The sequence below is a fragment of the Phyllobates terribilis genome, unplaced genomic scaffold (assembly GCF_046119375.1).
Source record: "Phyllobates terribilis strain yellow unplaced genomic scaffold, ASM4611937v1 Scaffold_1__5_contigs__length_1240528914, whole genome shotgun sequence".
Lineage (NCBI taxonomy): Eukaryota > Metazoa > Chordata > Amphibia > Anura > Dendrobatidae > Phyllobates > Phyllobates terribilis.
This window is the reverse complement of record NW_027362761.1, coordinates 742,161,422-742,185,408: the sequence shown is the minus strand read 5'-3', so window position 1 is coordinate 742,185,408 and position 23,987 is coordinate 742,161,422.

Here is a 23,987-nt window from a genome sequence, read left to right as displayed (position 1 = left end):
CAACCACCGTCTGCCCCATCTTGTACATCCGCGGCCTCTTCATCCTCTGTGACTGGGGGACAGCAGTCACACCTGTTTTAGGACGCAGACCTGCAACCTCTTTACCTGCAACAGCCAGTGTGATTGGCAGGTCATCATTTCATTTGGAAGTGGAAACACCAGCTGGCGTTGTGCGCTCTCCGACATCGAGAGCACCACCTTTGGATCAAGGCAACCTAACTTTTCCGCCTGCATCTTCCTCACAGACCGGCAGTTTGCCGGGGACACCCTACTCAATCCCGTCTAAGCACAGCAGCCAGTCCTCGGTCCCTCAGATGTGGACAAGTAAAAGACCATTTCCTCCTAGCCATGACAAAGCTAAGAGGTTGAATTTCACCATCTGCAAGCTGTTGGCTACAGAAATGCTGCCTTTCCGCTTGGTGGACACAGAGGATTTTCGAGACCTTATGTCCGTCGCAGTGCCCCAGTACCAGATGCCCAGTCGGCACTACTTCTCAAAGAAAGGTGTGCCTGCGCTACACCAGCATGTCACACACAACATCACCGCTTCTTTGAGAAACTCTGTGTGTGACAGGGTGCATTTCACCACAGACACTTGGACGAGTAGGCATGGACAGGGGCGTTACATGTCGCTGACTGGGCACTGGGTAACTATGGTGACAGCAGGAGAAGGGGCTGCTGTCCAAGTCTTGCCGTCCCCACGAGTTGTGCGTCAATCCTCTTTATCTAGAAGTTCCTCCACTGCTTCTTCCTCCTCAACCTCCTCTCGGTCCTCCACCTGCACCCAAAGCCTGTCTAGTAATGCCACCCGCTTTTTAACTGCGCAGAAGGAATCCTGCACACCTCCTTACTATGCTGGCAGCAGGGCTCAACGGCATCAGGCGGTGTTTACTTTGAAATGTCTGGGAAATGTGAGTCACACAGCTGAGGAGTTGTGGTCAGCTCTGGAGACCCAGTTTCATGAATGGTTGTCTCCACTGGACCTGCAACCAGGGAAGGGCGACAATGCTGCAAACCTGGGTGCGGCCCTTCGCCGGGGCAATGTCACACACGCGCCTTGTATGGCTCACGTGTTGAACCTGGTTGTCCAACAATTTATAGCCCACTATCTCGGACTAGATGGCCTTCTGCAGAGGGCACGGTAGCTGTGTGCTCACTTCCGCCGTTCGCATCCCACAGCTCAACGACTTACATCTCTACAGAAGTCGTTGGGCCTGCCAGTTCACCGGCTGAAATGCGATGTGCCGACACGGTGGAATTCAACTCTGCACATGTTGCAGAGACTGTGGCAGCACCGACAAGCCCTGGTGCGATACGTTCTGGCGTATAGCCTGGGCCAAAGAAATCCAGAGGTGGGGCAAATCACGCTGCAGGAGTGGTCTCAGATCAGGGACCGATGCACCCTTCTGCACAGTTTTGAAATGGCGAGGAAGATGTTTAGTGCTGACGATGCCATTATCAGCATGACTATTCCGATGATATACATGCTGGAGCACACGTTAAACAGAATTCGGAGTCAGGTGGTGGGACAAGAGGATTTGGTGGAAGTAGAGGAGGAGTCGTATGCGGAAGGGATAACATCTCCAAGGTCCAGACGGTCGGCAGCACCAAGGCGGCAGGCATGGGAGAGTGGGGGAGAGGGATTAACCAGGGCACATGGTAGCAGCCAAACTGTTGAGGAAGGTGCAGGAGCCGAGGAAGAAGTGGAGGACGAACTGGCGATGGGCATGGAAGACTCATCAGATGATGGAGACCTTGATCACATTTCTGTTGTGCGAGGTTGGGGGGAGAGGGCAGAGGAAGGAAGCATGATTCTTACCTCGCTACCAACACAACAAGGACTTGGTCCTCCTGGATGCGCAAGACACATGAGTGCCTTCTTGCTGCACTACCTGCAACATGACCCTCGGATTGTCAGAATTCGAAGTAATTCCGACTACTGGGTTGCCACACTCTTAGATCCCTGGTACAAAAGTAAATTTCCCGAAATAATTCCTGCCATAGAAAGGGATTCACGCATGCAGGAGTATCAGCAGAGGCTGTTGCAGAATCTTACATGTGCTTTTCCACAAAACACCAGTGGTGCACGTAGTGAATCTCACAGTTCTAACTTGCCAACCATGGGACTGTCGAGTCTTCATCACTCAAACCGTAACAGTAACACAGTATCTGCTGGTAACAGCAATTTTGTGGAATCGCTTCACCACTTTTTTAGACCATCCTTTGCAAAGCCACAGGAGACAAGAAGTCTGACACATAGGCAACGCCTAGAGAGGATGGTACAGGAGTATCTCCAAGTGAACATCGAAGCCATGACTGTGTCACTGGACCCTTGCTCATTTTTGGGCTCCAATCTGGAAAAATGGCCGGAGCTCGCCACTCACGCCTTGGAGATCTTGTCATGCCCTGCAGCCAGCGTTCTCTCTGAACGTGTGTTCAGCGCTGCTGGTGGTGTGCTGACAGATAAGCGCACGCGGCTGTCCACTGAGAATGTAGACAGACTCACGTTCATAAAGATGAACAAATCATGGATCCGCAAGGACCTTTCTACCCCTGTGTCAACCTGGGGAGACAAAAAGCTTGAGAATTTGATAAAATCACCTCACCAACCGTTTTAAGCAACTCTGGGGCAATTGATGCCACTTAAGTGGTGTCTGTGCCACAATTTTTGGAAAAAATGGAGACTCTTTTTGGAATCCCCTTGCTGTGTTTTACATGACTTTGGTATCGTCAATTCCAGGTGGGTTGGGTCACTCCCCCCCACCTTTTAACCGTAAGAAACTACATACACTATGGCTTGGGGTAACACAGATGGTTGAGTCTGAAGAGCTGTTTACTCAGAGGTCTGCTCCAAAGCTTCAGTGTCTGCTAGTCAGCGTAGTAGCCCAGCTCTGAAGCAAGCTACACCGCCTGTGTATCTAATAAGAATTTTTAACTGCATCTAGAATAGGCAATACTTTGGGCGTAGTAGCCCAGCTGTGAAGCAAGCTGCACCGCCTGTGAATCTAATAAGAATTTTTAACTGCATTTAGCCCAGGCAATACTTTGGGCGTAGTAGCCCAGCTGTGAAGCAAGCTGCACCGCCTGTGTATCTAATAAGAATTTTTAACTGCATGTAGCCTAGGCAGACTGTGGGGACCCCCAACCAAACCCAGACGCTCAGCCCCCCTACCGCCCCCCTTTCCTTGACAATACAATAATGTAACTCTTACAACTGGATGGGTGAGGATCGGTCACAGCTTTATTAACTCTTTATACTCATCTCATTACAAAGGCATTTTATTTCTAAAATAATTCAGCTTGTTGCAGCATGCCCTGTGTCTCCACACCGGAAAGTTGGCCAACAAGTGTAACTCTCCAACATGACCTTTCTATTTCCAGGCCACGGAGGATCCTGCGTACTCGTATGCAGGACTCTGACCCCCATCCATCACTCTTAACGCTTGTTCCACTCCGTCCTGGAGTCCTGACAGGAATATGTCCAGTCCAATATCCATTAAGTGAACACCGTCGGGCTGTATGAGGCCTGCTTTATCTCCTTCCAGTTGTCGGTGTCGTATCACTACACCGCCTCTGTCTCTTCTAAATTTTGCCATCCGAATATTTATTACCCGCCTTGTCCGTTCGATGGCCGTGATGTCTCGCGCACCTTGCCATACCGCTATCAGCACAATCTCTGACCATACTTTAGTTAGTTTTGTGAAAAATTCTCTGAAGCGCTCAGTGTCTAGTTTCATTATTGCCATTAGTTATGCGCTCTTGTGATGACCGAGGTCGTTTCCCCCGGCCTGTATAACTAAGATGACCGGACCTCTTGCCTCTCTCCCTAACTTGATTACCTCCATTAGTACCTGTCGCCATTGCAGGCCTCTAATACCTCTCCAGTTGAAATATGTGTTATGAAACTCTAACTTCCTCCCGCCTGGGCGGACTTTCGCCCTTTTTTCTGCCCAATATATATACGAGTGGCCTATCACCCACACTGTTGGCTTAGCGTCACCTGTAAAAGAAACAAACCATGTTAGGATAACAAGTCCGGTCTTATGTATCTCGCCAAACACGTGGATCGCCATCTCCCTATCCTCTGAACTTCCGTTTCTGACAGTCCTGCTCTTGCTGCTTCCGTGGCCACGCCTATGCGGAATGAGTGTGTCCCGTAATCTTTGGGGTGGTTCCCTGCCGATGTTATGCATTTATTAAATATAGCTTGGAACTGGTATCTTGATAATGGCGTTCCATCAATGTGTGATATGACGAAATTACTTTGTGATCTGATGGTTATATATGTTTTTACTATTGTTACCCGACTCAGTGTACCGTTTGTGGGTTGTAGAAGTACCCAAGTGCCCCTGCCCGCAGGAACCGTTTTCGATTTGCGTATGCGTAGACGTATTGCATTATTGGCTATGACTACGTCCTGGTGTAATAAGCCTCCAATGGTGGTAATTTTGGATTGAGGGACTAATTCGCTTATGCATAGCGCCCCGAAGAAGGCGATCGCAAATGCAGTAGACAGTAGTGTTGCTTCAAATTGTGAGTGTCATGTTAATGGTGTTAGGGATCTGATGTGAGAAATCAGTTTTAGTGACACGGGACGGGACGTCTACACTCCTGACTTGGCTGACCCCTTTTACACCCTTTTATGGATTGTCTGATGATGAATCTCTTTGTCACATCTCCCCAATTCAGTAGTTGGAAGTGAAATGCTACTCCGGTCAGACACCGCTGCGCTGATGCCCCTGATATGCCCCTCATCATTAGCTGGTGGAGAAATTCTATGGTGACTTGTAATCTGGCTTGTTCACATTGGTCAACCCATCTGCCTGCTACTAGTCGTGTCCACTCTTCCCATGCCTTACCGTATGCTTGCCACGTCGATGGGGCAACTGATGCTCTGATTAATGGCATCAACTATTCGCCACTAGATCCCATAGGGAGGGTGGGCAACTGTTGCCTGATGGGTGGGCGTTGGGGAGGAGCTCTGTGAAAATCTGCCAATTGAATTGTGATAAAGCGTTATCAGCAGCGTTAGACCCCTCAGCATCATGGCTAGCGCAGACCCATACATTGTGTTTTAGGCACAGGAATGCTAGCCAGCGTAGTAGGCCTAGCACTGGGAGAGACGATGATGCCATCTTATTAATGCAGTGCGCTAGGCTGGTGTTTTTTGTTATGAAGCGTATATTTTTGTTAGCCAGGAGCGCGCCCCATATTTCTATTGCTACCACTATTGGGAAGAGTTCTAGGAGTGTCTGTTTTTTTGTCAGCACTTGTTCTGCCCAATACGGAGGCCATAAGCTTGTGCACCATTGGTTATTTAGTATTGCTGCATATCCGCCTGATTCTGCCGCCCCGGTGAATAATCTTAGTTCAATGTTGGACTGTTCTGCTGACATAAATAATGTGTGACCGTTGAATGATTATAAGAAGGTTTTCCACACCTCTAAGTCCGCCTGTAGCGGCCTGCTGATTCTGATTCTATGACTCGGTTTTGATGCCCCTTTTGTTGCGGGCGATAAATGACGAGAAAAAACCCTTCCGACTGGCATCACTCGAGGAGACCTAGTAATACTTGCATCTGCTGTAGTGTTACTTTCCATACTGCGCAAAAACCCTCGATCAGGTGTAATGTTTTGGTATTTTTTCCCATGGGAGGCGGAACAACCTTGCTGTGGTGTCGATTTCGATGCCTAAGAACGATAGCTTTGTTGTGGGGCCTATGGTTTTTGTTGGCCATAATGGGACTCCAAACCAACGGGAGATGTTTGCGAATTCGTTGAGTAAGGGACAGCGAAAGGGGATGACCAATCGCCACGGCCCGCGGAGGGGCCACCACAGTCAGTGACTCCTTCCTTATTTAGTATAGAGTCTACCAATACATTGGGTGTAGTAGCCCAGCTGTGATGCAAGCTACACCGCCTGTGTATCTAATAAGAATTTTTAACTGCATCTAGCCCAGGCAATACTTTGGGCGTAGTAGCTCAGCTGTGAAACAAGCTGCACCGCCTGTGTATCTAATAACAATTTTTTACTGCATCTAACCCAGCCAATCATTTGCTAGTATTGCTAGTAGCAGTGTCGCATGGGCTCTAAACCTTGCATAGCCTGGGCATTTTTTGAGATCGCTAAGGATGACCCAACTCATGTTATCTGTAACATTTGTCACCAAAAGCTAAGTAGAGGCCAAAAAAAACAATAGTTTGAGTACTTTATGCTTGAACCGTCACATGGATATGAAGCATAAGTTGCAGTGCAAAGCTCACTGTGCTACAATGCGGCCTAGCGGGCCGGGCAAACCACCATCTGCCCCACCTGTGTCATCCTGGGGAGACTAAAAGCTTGAGGATTTTGGAAAATCACCTCACCAACCATTTTAAGAAACTCTGGGACAATTGATGCCACTTAAGTGGTGTCTGTGCCACAATTTTTGGAAAAAATGGAGACTCTTTTTGGAGTCCCCTTGCTGTGTTTTACATGACGTTGGCATCGTCAATTCCAGGTGGGTCGGGTCCCCCCCCCCCTTTTAACCGTAAGAAACTACATACACTATGGCTTGGGGTAACACAGATGGTTGAGTCTGAAGAGCTGTTTACTCATACTATAGCCTGGGAATCAGAAGTCTGCTCCAAAGCTTCAGTGTCCGCTAGTCAGCGGAGCAGCCACCGCCTGTAGATCTAATTACAAATTTTAACTGCATCTAGCCCAGGCAATACTTTGGGCCTAGTAGCAGTGTCTGCTAGTCAGCGGAGTATCCCAGCTGTTAAGCAAGCTACACCACCTGTGGTTTGGACACTTAATATTTTCAAAGGAAATGCTTCGGCCCCCGAGAACACTCAGTGAAGAGCATCGTGGAGGCGCCCCAAGGCAGAGGGGCTGGGACTGGCGGTAGCACGCCTTGAGGTGGACCGCCAAGCTCAATCCTTATAAAAGCTTTTTAACTGCAGCAGCTTTAGTGGACTCTACTGGAGCTGGAATTATCGCGGCTGCTGGCATCAGACTTGCCCTCCAATAGATCCTTGTAAAAGGATTTAAAGTGTACTCATTCAAATTACAGAGCCAATTTAAATTACAGAGCTTAGACCTGCCTCCACTGCGGGGGGGCTCAACCCACCAGCGGACAGGCACCAGTATTGGGAGAGGGGGGCTGGCCGTCAGGGTCCACCGCGGCTCTGGCACAAACCCGGCGACACGGAGGTCTCACGGGCAGGAATGGATTGGCCGTGTCGGCTTAGCACTCCAGCGTAGTCCCTCTGCCCGCTCGCGCCGATAACCTCAAAGGGATGCGCAAGCGGCTTTTCTTCCCAGGGCTGTTCCCCGCCCAGCAGTAACGTGGGGGAGCTCAGGTCGGCCTTCCACTGTACTCCCTTACCTCCCTTGCCCTCTTTCCTTCTTCCGTTCTCCATCTAACCCCTCGGCTCTGTGGTGTCCGCTCTCCCTCCAGCTCTCTCCTTCTCACAGGTGGACTACCACGTGTATTCACACTGTGGCGAATCTTTTGGGCCCAGGCATAAGAAGTTGTCGAGGTAATGGATAATATGTGCCCCCTTAGAAACGTCCATTACAACCCATTCAAGGAAGCAACTAAACGCCTGTCGGCTTACATGGCTTTCGGCAAATGATTGGCCGAAGCATCTTTGGCCAACAGACATCTAATCTATATGGCCAGTTTAAGGCTATGTGCCCACGATACGAATTTAATGCATTTCCGCGGCTGCATTTCCACAGCGAAAACGCATTAAAAATGCTTGCTAAGTTGTCTGCCATGTTTCCCAATGATAATCCACATATGCTGTGCACATGCTGTGGAAATTTCCACTGCAGATTATCATTGCGGAAAAATCTGCAGCACAACCATTTCTTGTGTGTAATCGCGGCGAAATCGCCGCCATTGACTTGCATTGAACCGCATAACATCTGCATGTATACATGTATGCATGCGGATGTTATGCGGTTCAATGCGTGAATGATACCCGGGTCTGGAGAAGAGGAGACTCTCATCCGACCCAGGTACCACCGCGGGACGCCGAGGACAGAGTACGCCACCGGAGAGGAGACAGGGGGCCACTGGAGAGGTAAGTATAATGTTTTTTTTTATTTTTTACGTTTTAATTCTTTTTTTTACTATTGATGCTGCATTTAAAGCAGCATAAGTTGGTCACACAATATAAATCCATGTCAGTTGCATGGATTTATATTGTGTGACCAACTTGTCAAGCACTTTTCCAAGTGATGCTCAAAATGGCTTGTAAAAGCGCTTGAAAAAACGCATGCGGAAATGCATGCAAAAACGCTTAAAAAACGCTTCTCCCTGGCAGAAAAAATGCATGTAAAATCCGCAGGGAGAGGCAGAAACACTCAGGAAAAATCTGCATCAATTCTGCATCATGGGCACATAAAACCTACAAAAGACAAAAATATATCTCATACCCTACCATCATTATATATAAATGTAAAGCAAAGTTGCATAATAAATATAGGGTACTTAGTGAACTATTTTTGATCAAAAAAAAGTATACAAGCCGTCCCACCAGCGGCAAGGTGACCCTAAATTGGGACGGTACCTATACTGCCTATATTAAAAACCTTACTGTATATCAAAGTTGAAGTAATGCATATAAAAGGGTAGACAAATAGGACCGGGTCCCAACTCCAGACCACCCAGGCCCGTGGTAAGCTACATATATACCAGTCAGCTCAACAAAGGGGATGCCACACCCTTAAATTGCACAGAATGCAAACAAGACAAAAAACCAAGCAATGTGAACTGAGGTCTAAGATGGTAGACATGCAAGAAATAGGAGCATGTTCACACTAGCAAAAAGAAACAAAACCTACAAAAGACAAAAATATATCTCATACCCTACCATCATTATATATAAATGTAAAGCAAAGTTGCATAATAAATATAGGGTACTTAGTGAACTATTTTTGATCAAAAAAAAGTATACAAGCCGTCCCACCAGCGGCAAGGTGACCCTAAATTGGGACGGTACCTATACTGCCTATATTAAAAACCTTACTGTATATCAAAGTTGAAGTAATGCATATAAAAGGGTAGACAAATAGGACCGGGTCCCAACTCCAGACCACCCAGGCCCGTGGTAAGCTACATATATACCAGTCAGCTCAACAAAGGGGATGCCACACCCTTAAATTGCACAGAATGCAAACAAGACAAAAAACCAAGCAATGTGAACTGAGGTCTAAGATGGTAGACATGCAAGAAATAGGAGCATGTTCACACTAGCAAAAAGAAACAAAACCTACAAAAGACAAAAATATATCTCATACCCTACCATCATTATATATAAATGTAAAGCAAAGTTGCATAATAAATATAGGGTACTTAGTGAACTATTTTTGATCAAAAAAAAGTATACAAGCCGTCCCACCAGCGGCAAGGTGACCCTAAATTGGGACGGTACCTATACTGCCTATATTAAAAACCTTACTGTATATCAAAGTTGAAGTAATGCATATAAAAGGGTAGACAAATAGGACCGGGTCCCAACTCCAGACCACCCAGGCCCGTGGTAAGCTACATATATACCAGTCAGCTCAACAAAGGGGATGCCACACCCTTAAATTGCACAGAATGCAAACAAGACAAAAAACCAAGCAATGTGAACTGAGGTCTAAGATGGTAGACATGCAAGAAATAGGAGCATGTTCACACTAGCAAAAAGAAACAAAACCTACAAAAGACAAAAATATATCTCATACCCTACCATCATTATATATAAATGTAAAGCAAAGTTGCATAATAAATATAGGGTACTTAGTGAACTATTTTTGATCAAAAAAAAAGTATACAAGCCGTCCCACCAGCGGCAAGGTGACCCTAAATTGGGACGGTACCTATACTGCCTATATTAAAAACCTTACTGTATATCAAAGTTGAAGTAATGCATATAAAAGGGTAGACAAATAGGACCGGGTCCCAACTCCAGACCACCCAGGCCCGTGGTAAGCTACATATATACCAGTCAGCTCAACAAAGGGGATGCCACACCCTTAAATTGCACAGAATGCAAACAAGACAAAAAACCAAGCAATGTGAACTGAGGTCTAAGATGGTAGACATGCAAGAAATAGGAGCATGTTCACACTAGCAAAAAGAAACAAAACCTACAAAAGACAAAAATATATCTCATACCCTACCATCATTATATATAAATGTAAAGCAAAGTTGCATAATAAATATAGGGTACTTAGTGAACTATTTTTGATCAAAAAAAAGTATACAAGCCGTCCCACCAGCGGCAAGGTGACCCTAAATTGGGACGGTACCTATACTGCCTATATTAAAAACCTTACTGTATATCAAAGTTGAAGTAATGCATATAAAAGGGTAGACAAATAGGACCGGGTCCCAACTCCAGACCACCCAGGCCCGTGGTAAGCTACATATATACCAGTCAGCTCAACAAAGGGGATGCCACACCCTTAAATTGCACAGAATGCAAACAAGACAAAAAACCAAGCAATGTGAACTGAGGTCTAAGATGGTAGACATGCAAGAAATAGGAGCATGTTCACACTAGCAAAAAGAAACAAAACCTACAAAAGACAAAAATATATCTCATACCCTACCATCATTATATATAAATGTAAAGCAAAGTTGCATAATAAATATAGGGTACTTAGTGAACTATTTTTGATCAAAAAAAAGTATACAAGCCGTCCCACCAGCGGCAAGGTGACCCTAAATTGGGACGGTACCTATACTGCCTATATTAAAAACCTTACTGTATATCAAAGTTGAAGTAATGCATATAAAAGGGTAGACAAATAGGACCGGGTCCCAACTCCAGACCACCCAGGCCCGTGGTAAGCTACATATATACCAGTCAGCTCAACAAAGGGGATGCCACACCCTTAAATTGCACAGAATGCAAACAAGACAAAAAACCAAGCAATGTGAACTGAGGTCTAAGATGGTAGACATGCAAGAAATAGGAGCATGTTCACACTAGCAAAAAGAAACAAAACCTACAAAAGACAAAAATATATCTCATACCCTACCATCATTATATATAAATGTAAAGCAAAGTTGCATAATAAATATAGGGTACTTAGTGAACTATTTTTGATCAAAAAAAAGTATACAAGCCGTCCCACCAGCGGCAAGGTGACCCTAAATTGGGACGGTACCTATACTGCCTATATTAAAAACCTTACTGTATATCAAAGTTGAAGTAATGCATATAAAAGGGTAGACAAATAGGACCGGGTCCCAACTCCAGACCACCCAGGCCCGTGGTAAGCTACATATATACCAGTCAGCTTAACAAAGGGGATGCCACACCCTTAAATTGCACAGAATGCAAACAAGACAAAAAACCAAGCAATGTGAACTGAGGTCTAAGATGGTAGACATGCAAGAAATAGGAGCATGTTCACACTAGCAAAAAGAAACAAAACCTACAAAAGACAAAAATATATCTCATACCCTACCATCATTATATATAAATGTAAAGCAAAGTTGCATAATAAATATAGGGTACTTAGTGAACTATTTTTGATAAAAAAAAAGTATACAAGCCGTCCCACCAGCGGCAAGGTGACCCTAAATTGGGACGGTACCTATACTGCCTATATTAAAAACCTTACTGTATATCAAAGTTGAAGTAATGCATATAAAAGGGTAGACAAATAGGACCGGGTCCCAACTCCAGACCACCCAGGCCCGTGGTAAGCTACATATATACCAGTCAGCTCAACAAAGGGGATGCCACACCCTTAAATTGCACAGAATGCAAACAAGACAAAAAACCAAGCAATGTGAACTGAGGTCTAAGATGGTAGACATGCAAGAAATAGGAGCATGTTCACACTAGCAAAAAGAAACAAAACCTACAAAAGACAAAAATATATCTCATACCCTACCATCATTATATATAAATGTAAAGCAAAGTTGCATAATAAATATAGGGTACTTAGTGAACTATTTTTGATCAAAAAAAAGTATACAAGCCGTCCCACCAGCGGCAAGGTGACCCTAAATTGGGACGGTACCTATACTGCCTATATTAAAAACCTTACTGTATATCAAAGTTGAAGTAATGCATATAAAAGGGTAGACAAATAGGACCGGGTCCCAACTCCAGACCACCCAGGCCCGTGGTAAGCTACATATATACCAGTCAGCTCAACAAAGGGGATGCCACACCCTTAAATTGCACAGAATGCAAACAAGACAAAAAACCAAGCAATGTGAACTGAGGTCTAAGATGGTAGACATGCAAGAAATAGGAGCATGTTCACACTAGCAAAAAGAAACAAAACCTACAAAAGACAAAAATATATCTCATACCCTACCATCACTATATATAAATGTAAAGCAAAGTTGCATAATAAATATAGGGTACTTAGTGAACTATTTTTGATCAAAAAAAAAAGTATACAAGCCGTCCCACCAGCGGCAAGGTGACCCTAAATTGGGACGGTACCTATACTGCCTATATTAAAAACCTTACTGTATATCAAAGTTGAAGTAATGCATATAAAAGGGTAGACAAATAGGACCGGGTCCCAACTCCAGACCACCCAGGCCCGTGGTAAGCTACATATATACCAGTCAGCGCAAAAAAGGGGATGCCACACCCTTAAATTGCACAGAATGCAAACAAGACAAAAAACCAAGCAATGTGAACTGAGGTCTAAGATGGTAGACATGCAAGAAATAGGAGCATGTTCACACTAGCAAAAAGAAACAAAACCTACAAAAGACAAAATATATCTCATACCCTACCATCATTATATATAAATGTAAAGCAAAGTTGCATAATAAATATAGGGTACTTAGTGAACTATTTTTGATCAAAAAAAAGTATACAAGCCGTCCCACCAGCGGCAAGGTGACCCTAAATTGGGACGGTACCTATACTGCCTATATTAAAAACCTTACTGTATATCAAAGTTGAAGTAATGCATATAAAAGGGTAGACAAATAGGACCGGGTCCCAACTCCAGACCACCCAGGCCCGTGGTAAGCTACATATATACCAGTCAGCTCAACAAAGGGGATGCCACACCCTTAAATTGCACAGAATGCAAACAAGACAAAAAACCAAGCAATGTGAACTGAGGTCTAAGATGGTAGACATGCAAGAAATAGGAGCATGTTCACACTAGCAAAAAGAAACAAAACCTACAAAAGACAAAAATATATCTCATACCCTACCATCATTATATATAAATGTAAAGCAAAGTTGCATAATAAATATAGGGTACTTAGTGAACTATTTTTGATCAAAAAAAAAAGTATACAAGCCGTCTCACCAGCGGCAAGGTGACCCTAAATTGGGACGGTACCTATACTGCCTATATTAAAAACCTTACTGTATATCAAAGTTGAAGTAATGCATATAAAAGGGTAGACAAATAGGACCGGGTCCCAACTCCAGACCACCCAGGCCCGTGGTAAGCTACATATATACCAGTCAGCTCAACAAAGGGGATGCCACACCCTTAAATTGCACAGAATGCAAACAAGACAAAAAACCAAGCAATGTGAACTGAGGTCTAAGATGGTAGACATGCAAGAAATAGGAGCATGTTCACACTAGCAAAAAGAAACAAAACCTACAAAAGACAAAAATATATCTCATACCCTACCATCATTATATATAAATGTAAAGCAAAGTTGCATAATAAATATAGGGTACTTAGTGAACTATTTTTGATCAAAAAAAAGTATACAAGCCGTCCCACCAGCGGCAAGGTGACCCTAAATTGGGACGGTACCTATACTGCCTATATTAAAAACCTTACTGTATATCAAAGTTGAAGTAATGCATATAAAAGGGTAGACAAATAGGACCGGGTCCCAACTCCAGACCACCCAGGCCCGTGGTAAGCTACATATATACCAGTCAGCTCAACAAAGGGGATGCCACACCCTTAAATTGCACAGAATGCAAACAAGACAAAAAACCAAGCAATGTGAACTGAGGTCTAAGATGGTAGACATGCAAGAAATAGGAGCATGTTCACACTAGCAAAAAGAAACAAAACCTACAAAAGACAAAAATATATCTCATACCCTACCATCATTATATATAAATGTAAAGCAAAGTTGCATAATAAATATAGGGTACTTAGTGAACTATTTTTGATCAAAAAAAAGTAGACAAGCCGTCCCACCAGCGGCAAGGTGACCCTAAATTGGGACGGTACCTATACTGCCTATATTAAAAACCTTACTGTATATCAAAGTTGAAGTAATGCATATAAAAGGGTAGACAAATAGGACCGGGTCCCAACTCCAGACCACCCAGGCCCGTGGTAAGCTACATATATACCAGTCAGCTCAACAAAGGGGATGCCACACCCTTAAATTGCACAGAATGCAAACAAGACAAAAAACCAAGCAATGTGAACTGAGGTCTAAGATGGTAGACATGCAAGAAATAGGAGCATGTTCACACTAGCAAAAAGAAACAAAACCTACAAAAGACAAAAATATATCTCATACCCTACCATCATTATATATAAATGTAAAGCAAAGTTGCATAATAAATATAGGGTACTTAGTGAACTATTTTTGATCAAAAAAAAGTATACAAGCCGTCCCACCAGCGGCAAGGTGACCCTAAATTGGGACGGTACCTATACTGCCTATATTAAAAACCTTACTGTATATCAAAGTTGAAGTAATGCATATAAAAGGGTAGACAAATAGGACCGGGTCCCAACTCCAGACCACCCAGGCCCGTGGTAAGCTACATATATACCAGTCAGCTCAACAAAGGGGATGCCACACCCTTAAATTGCACAGAATGCAAACAAGACAAAAAACCAAGCAATGTGAACTGAGGTCTAAGATGGTAGACATGCAAGAAATAGGAGCATGTTCACACTAGCAAAAAGAAACAAAACCTACAAAAGACAAAAATATATCTCATACCCTACCATCATTATATATAAATGTAAAGCAAAGTTGCATAATAAATATAGGGTACTTAGTGAACTATTTTTGATCAAAAAAAAAGTATACAAGCCGTCCCACCAGCGGCAAGGTGACCCTATTTCTTGCATGTCTACCATCTTAGACCTCAGTTCACATTGCTTGGTTTTTTGTCTTGTTTGCATTCTGTGCAATTTAAGGGTGTGGCATCCCCTTTGTTGAGCTGACTGGTATATATGTAGCTTACCACGGGCCTGGGTGGTCTGGAGTTGGGACCCGGTCCTATTTGTCTACCCTTTTATATGCATTACTTCAACTTTGATATACAGTAAGGTTTTTAATATAGGCAGTATAGGTACCGTCCCAATTTAGGGTCACCTTGCCGCTGGTGGGACGGCTTGTATACTTTTTTTTGATCAAAAATAGTTCACTAAGTACCCTATATTTATTATGCAACTTTGCTTTACATTTATATATAATGATGGTAGGGTATGAGATATATTTTTGTCTTTTGTAGGTTTTGTTTCTTTTTGCTAGTGTGAACATGCTCCTATTTCTTGCATGTCTACCATCTTAGACCTCAGTTCACATTGCTTGGTTTTTTGTCTTGTTTGCATTCTGTGCAATTTAAGGGTGTGGCATCCCCTTTGTTGAGCTGACTGGTATATATGTAGCTTACCACGGGCCTGGGTGGTCTGGAGTTGGGACCCGGTCCTATTTGTCTACCCTTTTATATGCATTACTTCAACTTTGATATACAGTAAGGTTTTTAATATAGGCAGTATAGGTACCGTCCCAATTTAGGGTCACCTTGCCGCTGGTGGGACGGCTTGTATACTTTTTTTTGATCAAAAATAGTTCACTAAGTACCCTATATTTATTATGCAACTTTGCTTTACATTTATATATAATGATGGTAGGGTATGAGATATATTTTTGTCTTTTGTAGGTTTTGTTTCTTTTTGCTAGTGTGAACATGCTCCTATTTCTTGCATGTCTACCATCTTAGACCTCAGTTCACATTGCTTGGTTTTTTATCATGGGCACATAGCCTAACTTTTGTTTACTTTATATTTCCTGAAGGTTGGGTGTAAGTTACCTTGACTCTATTACAGAAATGTATACTTCTGAGACACCGTATCTCACCCCAGAAACCAACACTAATCTTCAAAAGAGCGGATAAGATAAATACATGTTATATAATCAATAATAATAATTTGTCCAGAACCAGCTAATTCATTCTTAACAGCACAATAAAATATATGATGCCGTCTGATGGCCACCTTCAGTTAGTACTGTCATTATCTACTGTATATATGCTCTCTGTCTTAGTAGATAAGTCGGCAATAGAAAGAAAAGAGTGCACAATGGACTTTCTACTAGCTGGAAACAGCTGAAGTTACAAAATACTGAGATAAGAAATACACCCCTCAATATAAAAATTTCAACACCAAGAAGCAAAAGTTGTGGTATTGGATGAATAGATGTTACTGATGTGCAAATGATGAAACAAAATTTTCAAAACATCTTGATTTATTCAGTATCATGTATGAAGGCCAAATGCAGAAATACTTGCAGTTACACACCTTTGCTACTATCAATGAGGTTATTAATGGCTGCCTGAGGAATATTCTGACACACTGAATGCACTTGGGCAAATCATCAAGATCAGCTGCTGCCAGCTCTGTTTGCAATTCTGACCATCATTGGACCACTGGATCCACTGAGATTCCCAACCACAGACTCCGCTGACAGAACTCCCTAACTAGGCGATCCCCATGCACATCTCCCGCATCAACCCAGGAATTATCTTCCGGACCGAAACCTTTCCATTTAACTAGATTTGCAGTCGACGACTGGAACCCAAAACTCATTCCATCTCACACTCCTTTTCCTCCTCCAAGTCAATCTTAATGATGTCCTGAAGGCCCCACATCACCTAAACCTTTTTAGGAAGAGAGGAATGGAAGAATTCCTTCCATGCAACCAGGAGTTTGAGCTTGATTTTCACAGGATAAATGATAAATTGAACCCCTTTATAGGAAAATGTTTTTAGGAACACCTTGCAGTTTAACGATGTAACACCACTACCTCTGATAACACCACTACCTCCGGAGGGATTTCCGGACTTTCGGGGATTCTTAATCGGGTTCTCATTTCTATCTCAGGCTCAACAAAACAATCACACCAGATGTCGTCTGGTTGTTCCAGCAATACCCCTGGGCAGGGCGGCCTTGACTTCTCACCCTGCGGTTCGGGAGCAACTGACACACATCATTTCAACCAATTCCTATGCACCGTGCGACAAGGACTATCACTTCCCTCAGGGATAATAGTATACACACTGCCTTCCGAGGAGACTTTATTCACAATATACGGAATATTTTCCCACTGGTCAGCCAGTTTCCCTTCTGGTCGAGTAACTCGTACCAGAACTCGGTCCCCTTGCTGAAATGTCTCCTCAGACACCATCCCCCGGTCGTGATGGGGATGACTTTGTAATCGCTCCTTTGCCAGCTTATGTACCGCCTCCAGTTTACACTTATGGTCCCGCATCCACTCGTGCGGAGTTCGATACTCGAACTCTTCCGGCGCTGAAAGGTTCAGTTCCGCGACTTCCTTTCCAGGTTTACCAAGCATTATCATGTATGGAGAGAACCCAGTTGTACCACGCACATGATTATTGTACGCCCACATTAACTCTGGTATCAATTCAGGCCAACAACTCTTTTGGTCTTGTTCTAGGGTTCTCAACATCTGCAACAGAGTTCTATTGAACTTTTCGCAAGCTCCATTGCCTTGTGGATGATAAGGGGTAGTCCGGGACTGCCGCACACCATACAACTGGAGTAACTCCGTTATAAGTTTACCTTGGAAACAGGCTCCCTGATCAGAGTGTACTCTCTTCGGGCAACCATACACTTGAATGAAGTGTTTGCAGATGGCTTGAACCGCGGTCTCCACAGTTTGATCCGTACTGGGTACCATCACAGCATATTTTGTGAAATGGTCTGTCATTACTAGACAAGACGTATGTCCACTATTTGAGGGACCCACAGACAGATAGTCGATCATCAAAACTTCTAACTGGGTGGACGTTACAATGGTTTGTACTGGAGCCCTCTCCTCACAGGATTTGTTGACTTCACAGGTACGACACTGGTTGCACACACGGCGAACCACCTCCTCTAAGCCAGGAGTATAAACAAACCTATGTAGCCACTAGTAAGTTTTGTCCTGCCCAAAATGAGCACCCTGTATGTGGACCTCCCGAGCCACCTCAGGAGCCAGGGACCCTGGAATCACCACTTGTCAGCGATGCCCTAATTCAGCATTAGCATATGTAGCACCCTGAGGATTCGGCTGCTACAGGGGTATTGCACCTCAACCCAGAGGTGTGATATTCCACTCCCGGGTAAGGATGGAGTGTGGAACTGAGCTCAGATAGACTGCATGCACTACATACATCCCATTTCAGAGGAGCAGGCCGACGGTACTCCCACTTAGAAATGTGCAGGTACGACCGAGCCTGTTCCTGGCTGGAGTGGGAGGGGGGTGGTACATCCCATGTAGTGTAGGGGCAGATAGGGGGAGCAGTCTGGGTAGTGATAGGAGCTCATTGGGTGCTGGTCACCTGAGCTCACACATAGAGGGATATATAAGGAGGGCACCAACTAAGATCAGGGTCAGACGCAGAGAGTCAGTCAGCTGCAGAGGACAAGTTCAGACGCAGAAAGTGAGTTGGAGAGGAGAGAGAAGGAAACAGCAGCCCTGGAGAGAGAGAGAGTGGAGCAGAGAAAGACCCAGAGGGGGAAGACTGAAGGGACCCAAGAACCCAAATTAGAGCACCGGGTGAGGAGTCAGCATCAGGGTACCGGAACCCAAGCTGGTGGGGGCAAAAACAATCCCTAGCCAGAGACCGGAGATCGTGGGCAGCGTTTGCCACGGTCACCCACCATATTCACCCCGAAGGCACACCACATGAAGGGTCAGGGAACCCAGGGCCAAGGGTGTCCCAACAGAAGGCCCGAGGGAGCTGGACCTAGGTGAATCACTGGTGGGGACGGCTGAAGAAAGGACAGAGGGAGAGCTCAGGGCCACGCTCCGGACTTGTTTGGGGGTTGGCTGGATCCAGGACCTGGTGGACGCAGCACGGCTCGGGTGGTCACTAGCAGCTGGAGTGACCAGTACAACATCTGCAGTAAGTAAACACCCTTAACTGCACAACCCGAGTCTGTCTTCATTGCCGGCTGCACCGCACCACCACAACCCCCATCCTCTGCGCCTGTCCCCTCTGAGGCTATACCCCTCCCGTTGGGGGTTATCCCACCAAGCTGCGCATCCACCATCAGCCTCAGCGGACCCTGCTGCAGCGGCGACCACAGTGACCGCATCACAACGGGTGGCGTAGTCGACACAAAAGAACTTTAGTAACATCTGTAGAACTGCCACATCACACTGAGCTTGACGCCCTGGGCACGGGACCGGGTCACAGCCACTCGGAGACTACAACCCCCCATCTGATCCGGTGCCGGGTATTCCCCTCAAAAAGGAATATGTCCCAGGGGGCGCGTCAACTTTGGCGTAGTCGGCAGGATTACGTGCCCGCAACACCCGGGTACTGCGTGCCTGAAGAAAAGTGCAAGTTTACCTCAGAAAGAAGTCTCCCGCCGGTTCCGGAGGGTCCACGCCATCGTACTCCATCACCAGTCGTTTCCCGCCGATTGTCCGCCATTTCCAACTTGTTCCCGCCATCTGCAGAGTTTCCCGCCACTGGGAAGCGATTCCCGCCTTGGAAGAGCAGCGGACGCCATTATGGGCGTGCCAAAGGAGGGCAGGAGGCCACCTCCCATCGTGGGCCAGGACAGAAAATGGCGCCAAAAGTGGAAACCGCCCCCACCAACAGAGACTGTGATGCTGGAGGTGTCTGTCAGCGTGAAAGAACTACCCCTGGAGCTGACAGTCACCGAGTTGCCCCGGGACCGCCCTCGAAGGGGGAGGAGACGAAAGAGAAGAGAAAAGATGGGTGCCGCTTGGAGCAGTCTGGAGCGAGCGCACCCGGAGGCAAGAGGTCTAACGAGGAGTAGCGGAGGAGCTCACCCGGAGATGGAGAGAAAGCAGAACAGCACCGGCCCGCTGGCCAGGAGTCTGCTAGAGACCGAGGAAGGAGGGCAGAGCAGCACCGGCCCGCTGGCCAGGAGCCTGCCGGAAGAAGAGCAGAGCAGCACCGACCCGATGGTCAGGAGCCTGCTAGAGTCCACAACCCCGCTAGGTCTAGCGGAGATCTTAGCGCAGCTCCCCCGAGACCGGGAGTGTGCACAAACTGCCCTGGAGGGCCTCGCAAGGAGGATGGCCCGGGTACAGCGTGAGATACTGGCGGAGTGGAGCCGGGAGATGGCCCAGCAAGCAGAGACCAGTCAACGGAGCACGCTACCCTGGAAGAGGAAGCAGACCGCCTCTGAGGATGGCGCGGGAGGACCCAAGGCCGGAGACGGCGCCGAGGAGGGAGCCGAACGCATGGAGGCAGGTAAAGGGGACGCCTATACCCCAAGCCGAGAAACCGCCCACCTGCCCCAGCTCCCCGTCGCAGAGCCCGAAAGTCCCCCTGCTGTGCCCGTAGCCGCCATGTCACCGCCATGGACTAGGCCCCGACCGGAAGCCGCCGCAGCGACCCCTGTGACGTCACGCGCCTCGACCCGGAGCGTGACAAAGCAGGAATTATCACCAGCCTGGTCGCAAGGCCTAGTACCCCCGGGCGCCGCACCACCAACAGCGCCCCCTACCTCCGCGGAGCCTCCGGCCTGGCCGCAAGGCCAGGTAGCCCAGGGCGCCGCCGTCCTAACGGTGCCCTTCACCTTCCAGGTGCCCCAGGCCTGGCCGCAAGGCCTGGGCAACCCGGGCGCCACCACCACCGCGCCCGCACCCGTAAAACCAAGGGTGCCACACCTGGGGGAGGACTTGTTCAGCCAGCTCACATGGCCGGACGGGTCTGAAGTTACCACCAGCAAAAAGCAAAGAGCAGGAGGAAGACGCCGTTGAGTGCGGCAGAGAAGTGCTGTAGATAGTTACCCAATCGGGGTATAAAGAAACTGAAACTGTTGATACTTATATATAGTCCCCGTTGGGACCAGCTGAGTGAACTGTTCACCCGTTAACCCCTTAATCCCACAGGCTGAGGACTGTGAGCAGCCATTCCCTTCCCTCTACCTGGCCGAGGACTGAGAGCGGCCAACTTCCCCTGTATATAGTTGCGCTTCCTAAAGCGCCCCCTACCGGTTTTATAGAAAACCAGTTTTTCTAAGAGACTGTCGCACTTTTCCCGGACACACGTTGCACAGCGTCCGGAGGAGGAACCAGAAACAAGAGACGACGAGAAAGTTTTATCTGCTAAGATATGTTATTTATATAATGTTTTTATATGTTTTATATGTTTATATGAAAATTTTGTATGTTTTTGGTGTTTTATGTCTTTACAGCCCGAGGACGTGCTGTGATTTACCAGGGGGGAATGTAGCACCCTGAGGATTCGGCTGCTACAGGGGTATTGCACCTCAACCCAGAGGTGTGATATTCCACTCCCGGGTAAGGATGGAGTGTGGAACTGAGCTCAGATAGACTGCATGCACTACATACATCCCATTTCAGAGGAGCAGGCCGACGGTACTCCCACTTAGAAATGTGCAGGTACGACCGAGCCTGTTCCTGGCTGGAGTGGGAGGGGGGTGGTACATCCCATGTAGTGTAGGGGCAGATAGGGGGAGCAGTCTGGGTAGTGATAGGAGCTCATTGGGTGCTGGTCACCTGAGCTCACACATAGAGGGATATATAAGGAGGGCACCAACTAAGATCAGGGTCAGACGCAGAGAGTCAGTCAGCTGCAGAGGACAAGTTCAGACGCAGAAAGTGAGTTGGAGAGGAGAGAGAAGGAAACAGCAGCCCTGGAGAGAGAGAGAGTGGAGCAGAGAAAGACCCAGAGGGGGAAGACTGAAGGGACCCAAGAACCCAAATTAGAGCACCGGGTGAGGAGTCAGCATCAGGGTACCGGAACCCAAGCTGGTGGGGGCAAAAACAATCCCTAGCCAGAGACCGGAGATCGTGGGCAGCGTTTGCCACGGTCACCCACCATATTCACCCCGAAGGCACACCACATGAAGGGTCAGGGAACCCAGGGCCAAGGGTGTCCCAACAGAAGGCCCGAGGGAGCTGGACCTAGGTGAATCACTGGTGGGGACGGCTGAAGAAAGGACAGAGGGAGAGCTCAGGGCCACGCTCCGGACTTGTTTGGGGGTTGGCTGGATCCAGGACCTGGTGGACGCAGCACGGCTCGGGTGGTCACTAGCAGCTGGAGTGACCAGTACAACATCTGCAGTAAGTAAACACCCTTAACTGCACAACCCGAGTCTGTCTTCATTGCCGGCTGCACCGCACCACCACAACCCCCATCCTCTGCGCCTGTCCCCTCTGAGGCTATACCCCTCCCGTTGGGGGTTATCCCACCAAGCTGCGCATCCACCATCAGCCTCAGCGGACCCTGCTGCAGCGGCGGCCACAGTGACCGCATCACAACGGGTGGCGTAGTCGACACAAAAGAACTTTAGTAACATCTGTAGAACTGCCACATCACACTGAGCTTGACGCCCTGGGCACGGGACCGGGTCACAGCCACTCGGAGACTACAACCCCCCATCTGATCCGGTGCCGGGTATTCCCCTCAAAAAGGAATATGTCCCAGGGGGCGCGTCACATACATCCAGCGATACAGAACTCCGTCGGCTACAGCAAGCCGATCCCATTGTCGCAGTAATCTCTGCCCCTCAGGCTTTAATTTGTTTTGCTTATCACCCTTAGGTAAAGAGTGATCATTCAGCCACTGCTTGATCAAGGCCAATTCTAAATCTGCATCTTGTACCTGGACCCAATCTTGTCGGGTCCTACCTAGTAAAGTGCCCATCAGAGCATCCACCCCACTTGAGATGGCTACATCTACGAATACCGGCAACCGTATAAGAGCTGGTATTTCTGTATCTTCCAAATCCGCATCCGTTGCTATCTCTGGGGTTTTATGGGGTACCCTTGACAATGCATCAGCATTCCTGTTCTCCCTCCCAGAGCGAAACCTGATTTGGTAATTGAATTTCGACATTCTGGCCATCCACCTCTGTTCTTACGCTTCTAGTTTGGCATTACCTAGGTGGGCAAGTGGATTATTGTCAGTCATGACCAGAACTTCTGTGCCTGCCAGGTTACCAGCAAATTTTTCTGTCATGGCCCACACTAATGCCAGCATCTCCAATTTGAAAGAGCTATAATTTTCGTAATTTCTTTCTGAGTCTCTTAGAGACCGACTCGCATATGCAATAACTCGCTCGCGCCCATCTTGCTCTTGGGCTAGCACCGCCCCCAATCCGTGTAGGCTGCCATCGGTATACAACCTGAAAGGACAATGAAATCGCGCATATGCCAACAGGGGTACCTGAGTAAGGGCGTTCCGGATCTGATCAAACACCTCTTGTTGTCTCTCAGCACATCGAACAGGCCTAGTTTTAGGGCCCCGACTAGTACCCCTCAATAACTCATTCAAAGGTTCAGCCAGCTTGGCGAAATTCTTCATGAACCGGGGATAATAACCAGCCAATCCCAAGAAGGCCCGCAGCTCCCTAACAGTCCCGGGGATAGGCCACTTTTGAATGGCTTCAATTTTACTCTCGGCTGGTCTCACTCCCTCAGCCGACACAATATGACCAAGATATTCAATCTGTCTGCGGAACAGACGACACTTCTTGGGCTTCATTTTCAGCCCTGCATCCAGCAACTTTTGGAGTACTTGCCGAAGCTTCAAAATTATATTCACCCAGACAATACTCCATAAGTCGCTGGAAAGTACCAGGGGCATTAGTCAAGCCAAAAGGCATCCGATTTAACTCATATAGGCCCATAGGCAAGATGAATGCCATCTTTGCCCTATCTTTGGCGGCTACTGGGACCTGCCAGTATCCACTGGCAAGATCCAGGGTAAAGAAGTATGTAGCCTTTCCTAATGCTGACAAAGACTCCTCAATGCGAGGCAGAGGATAGG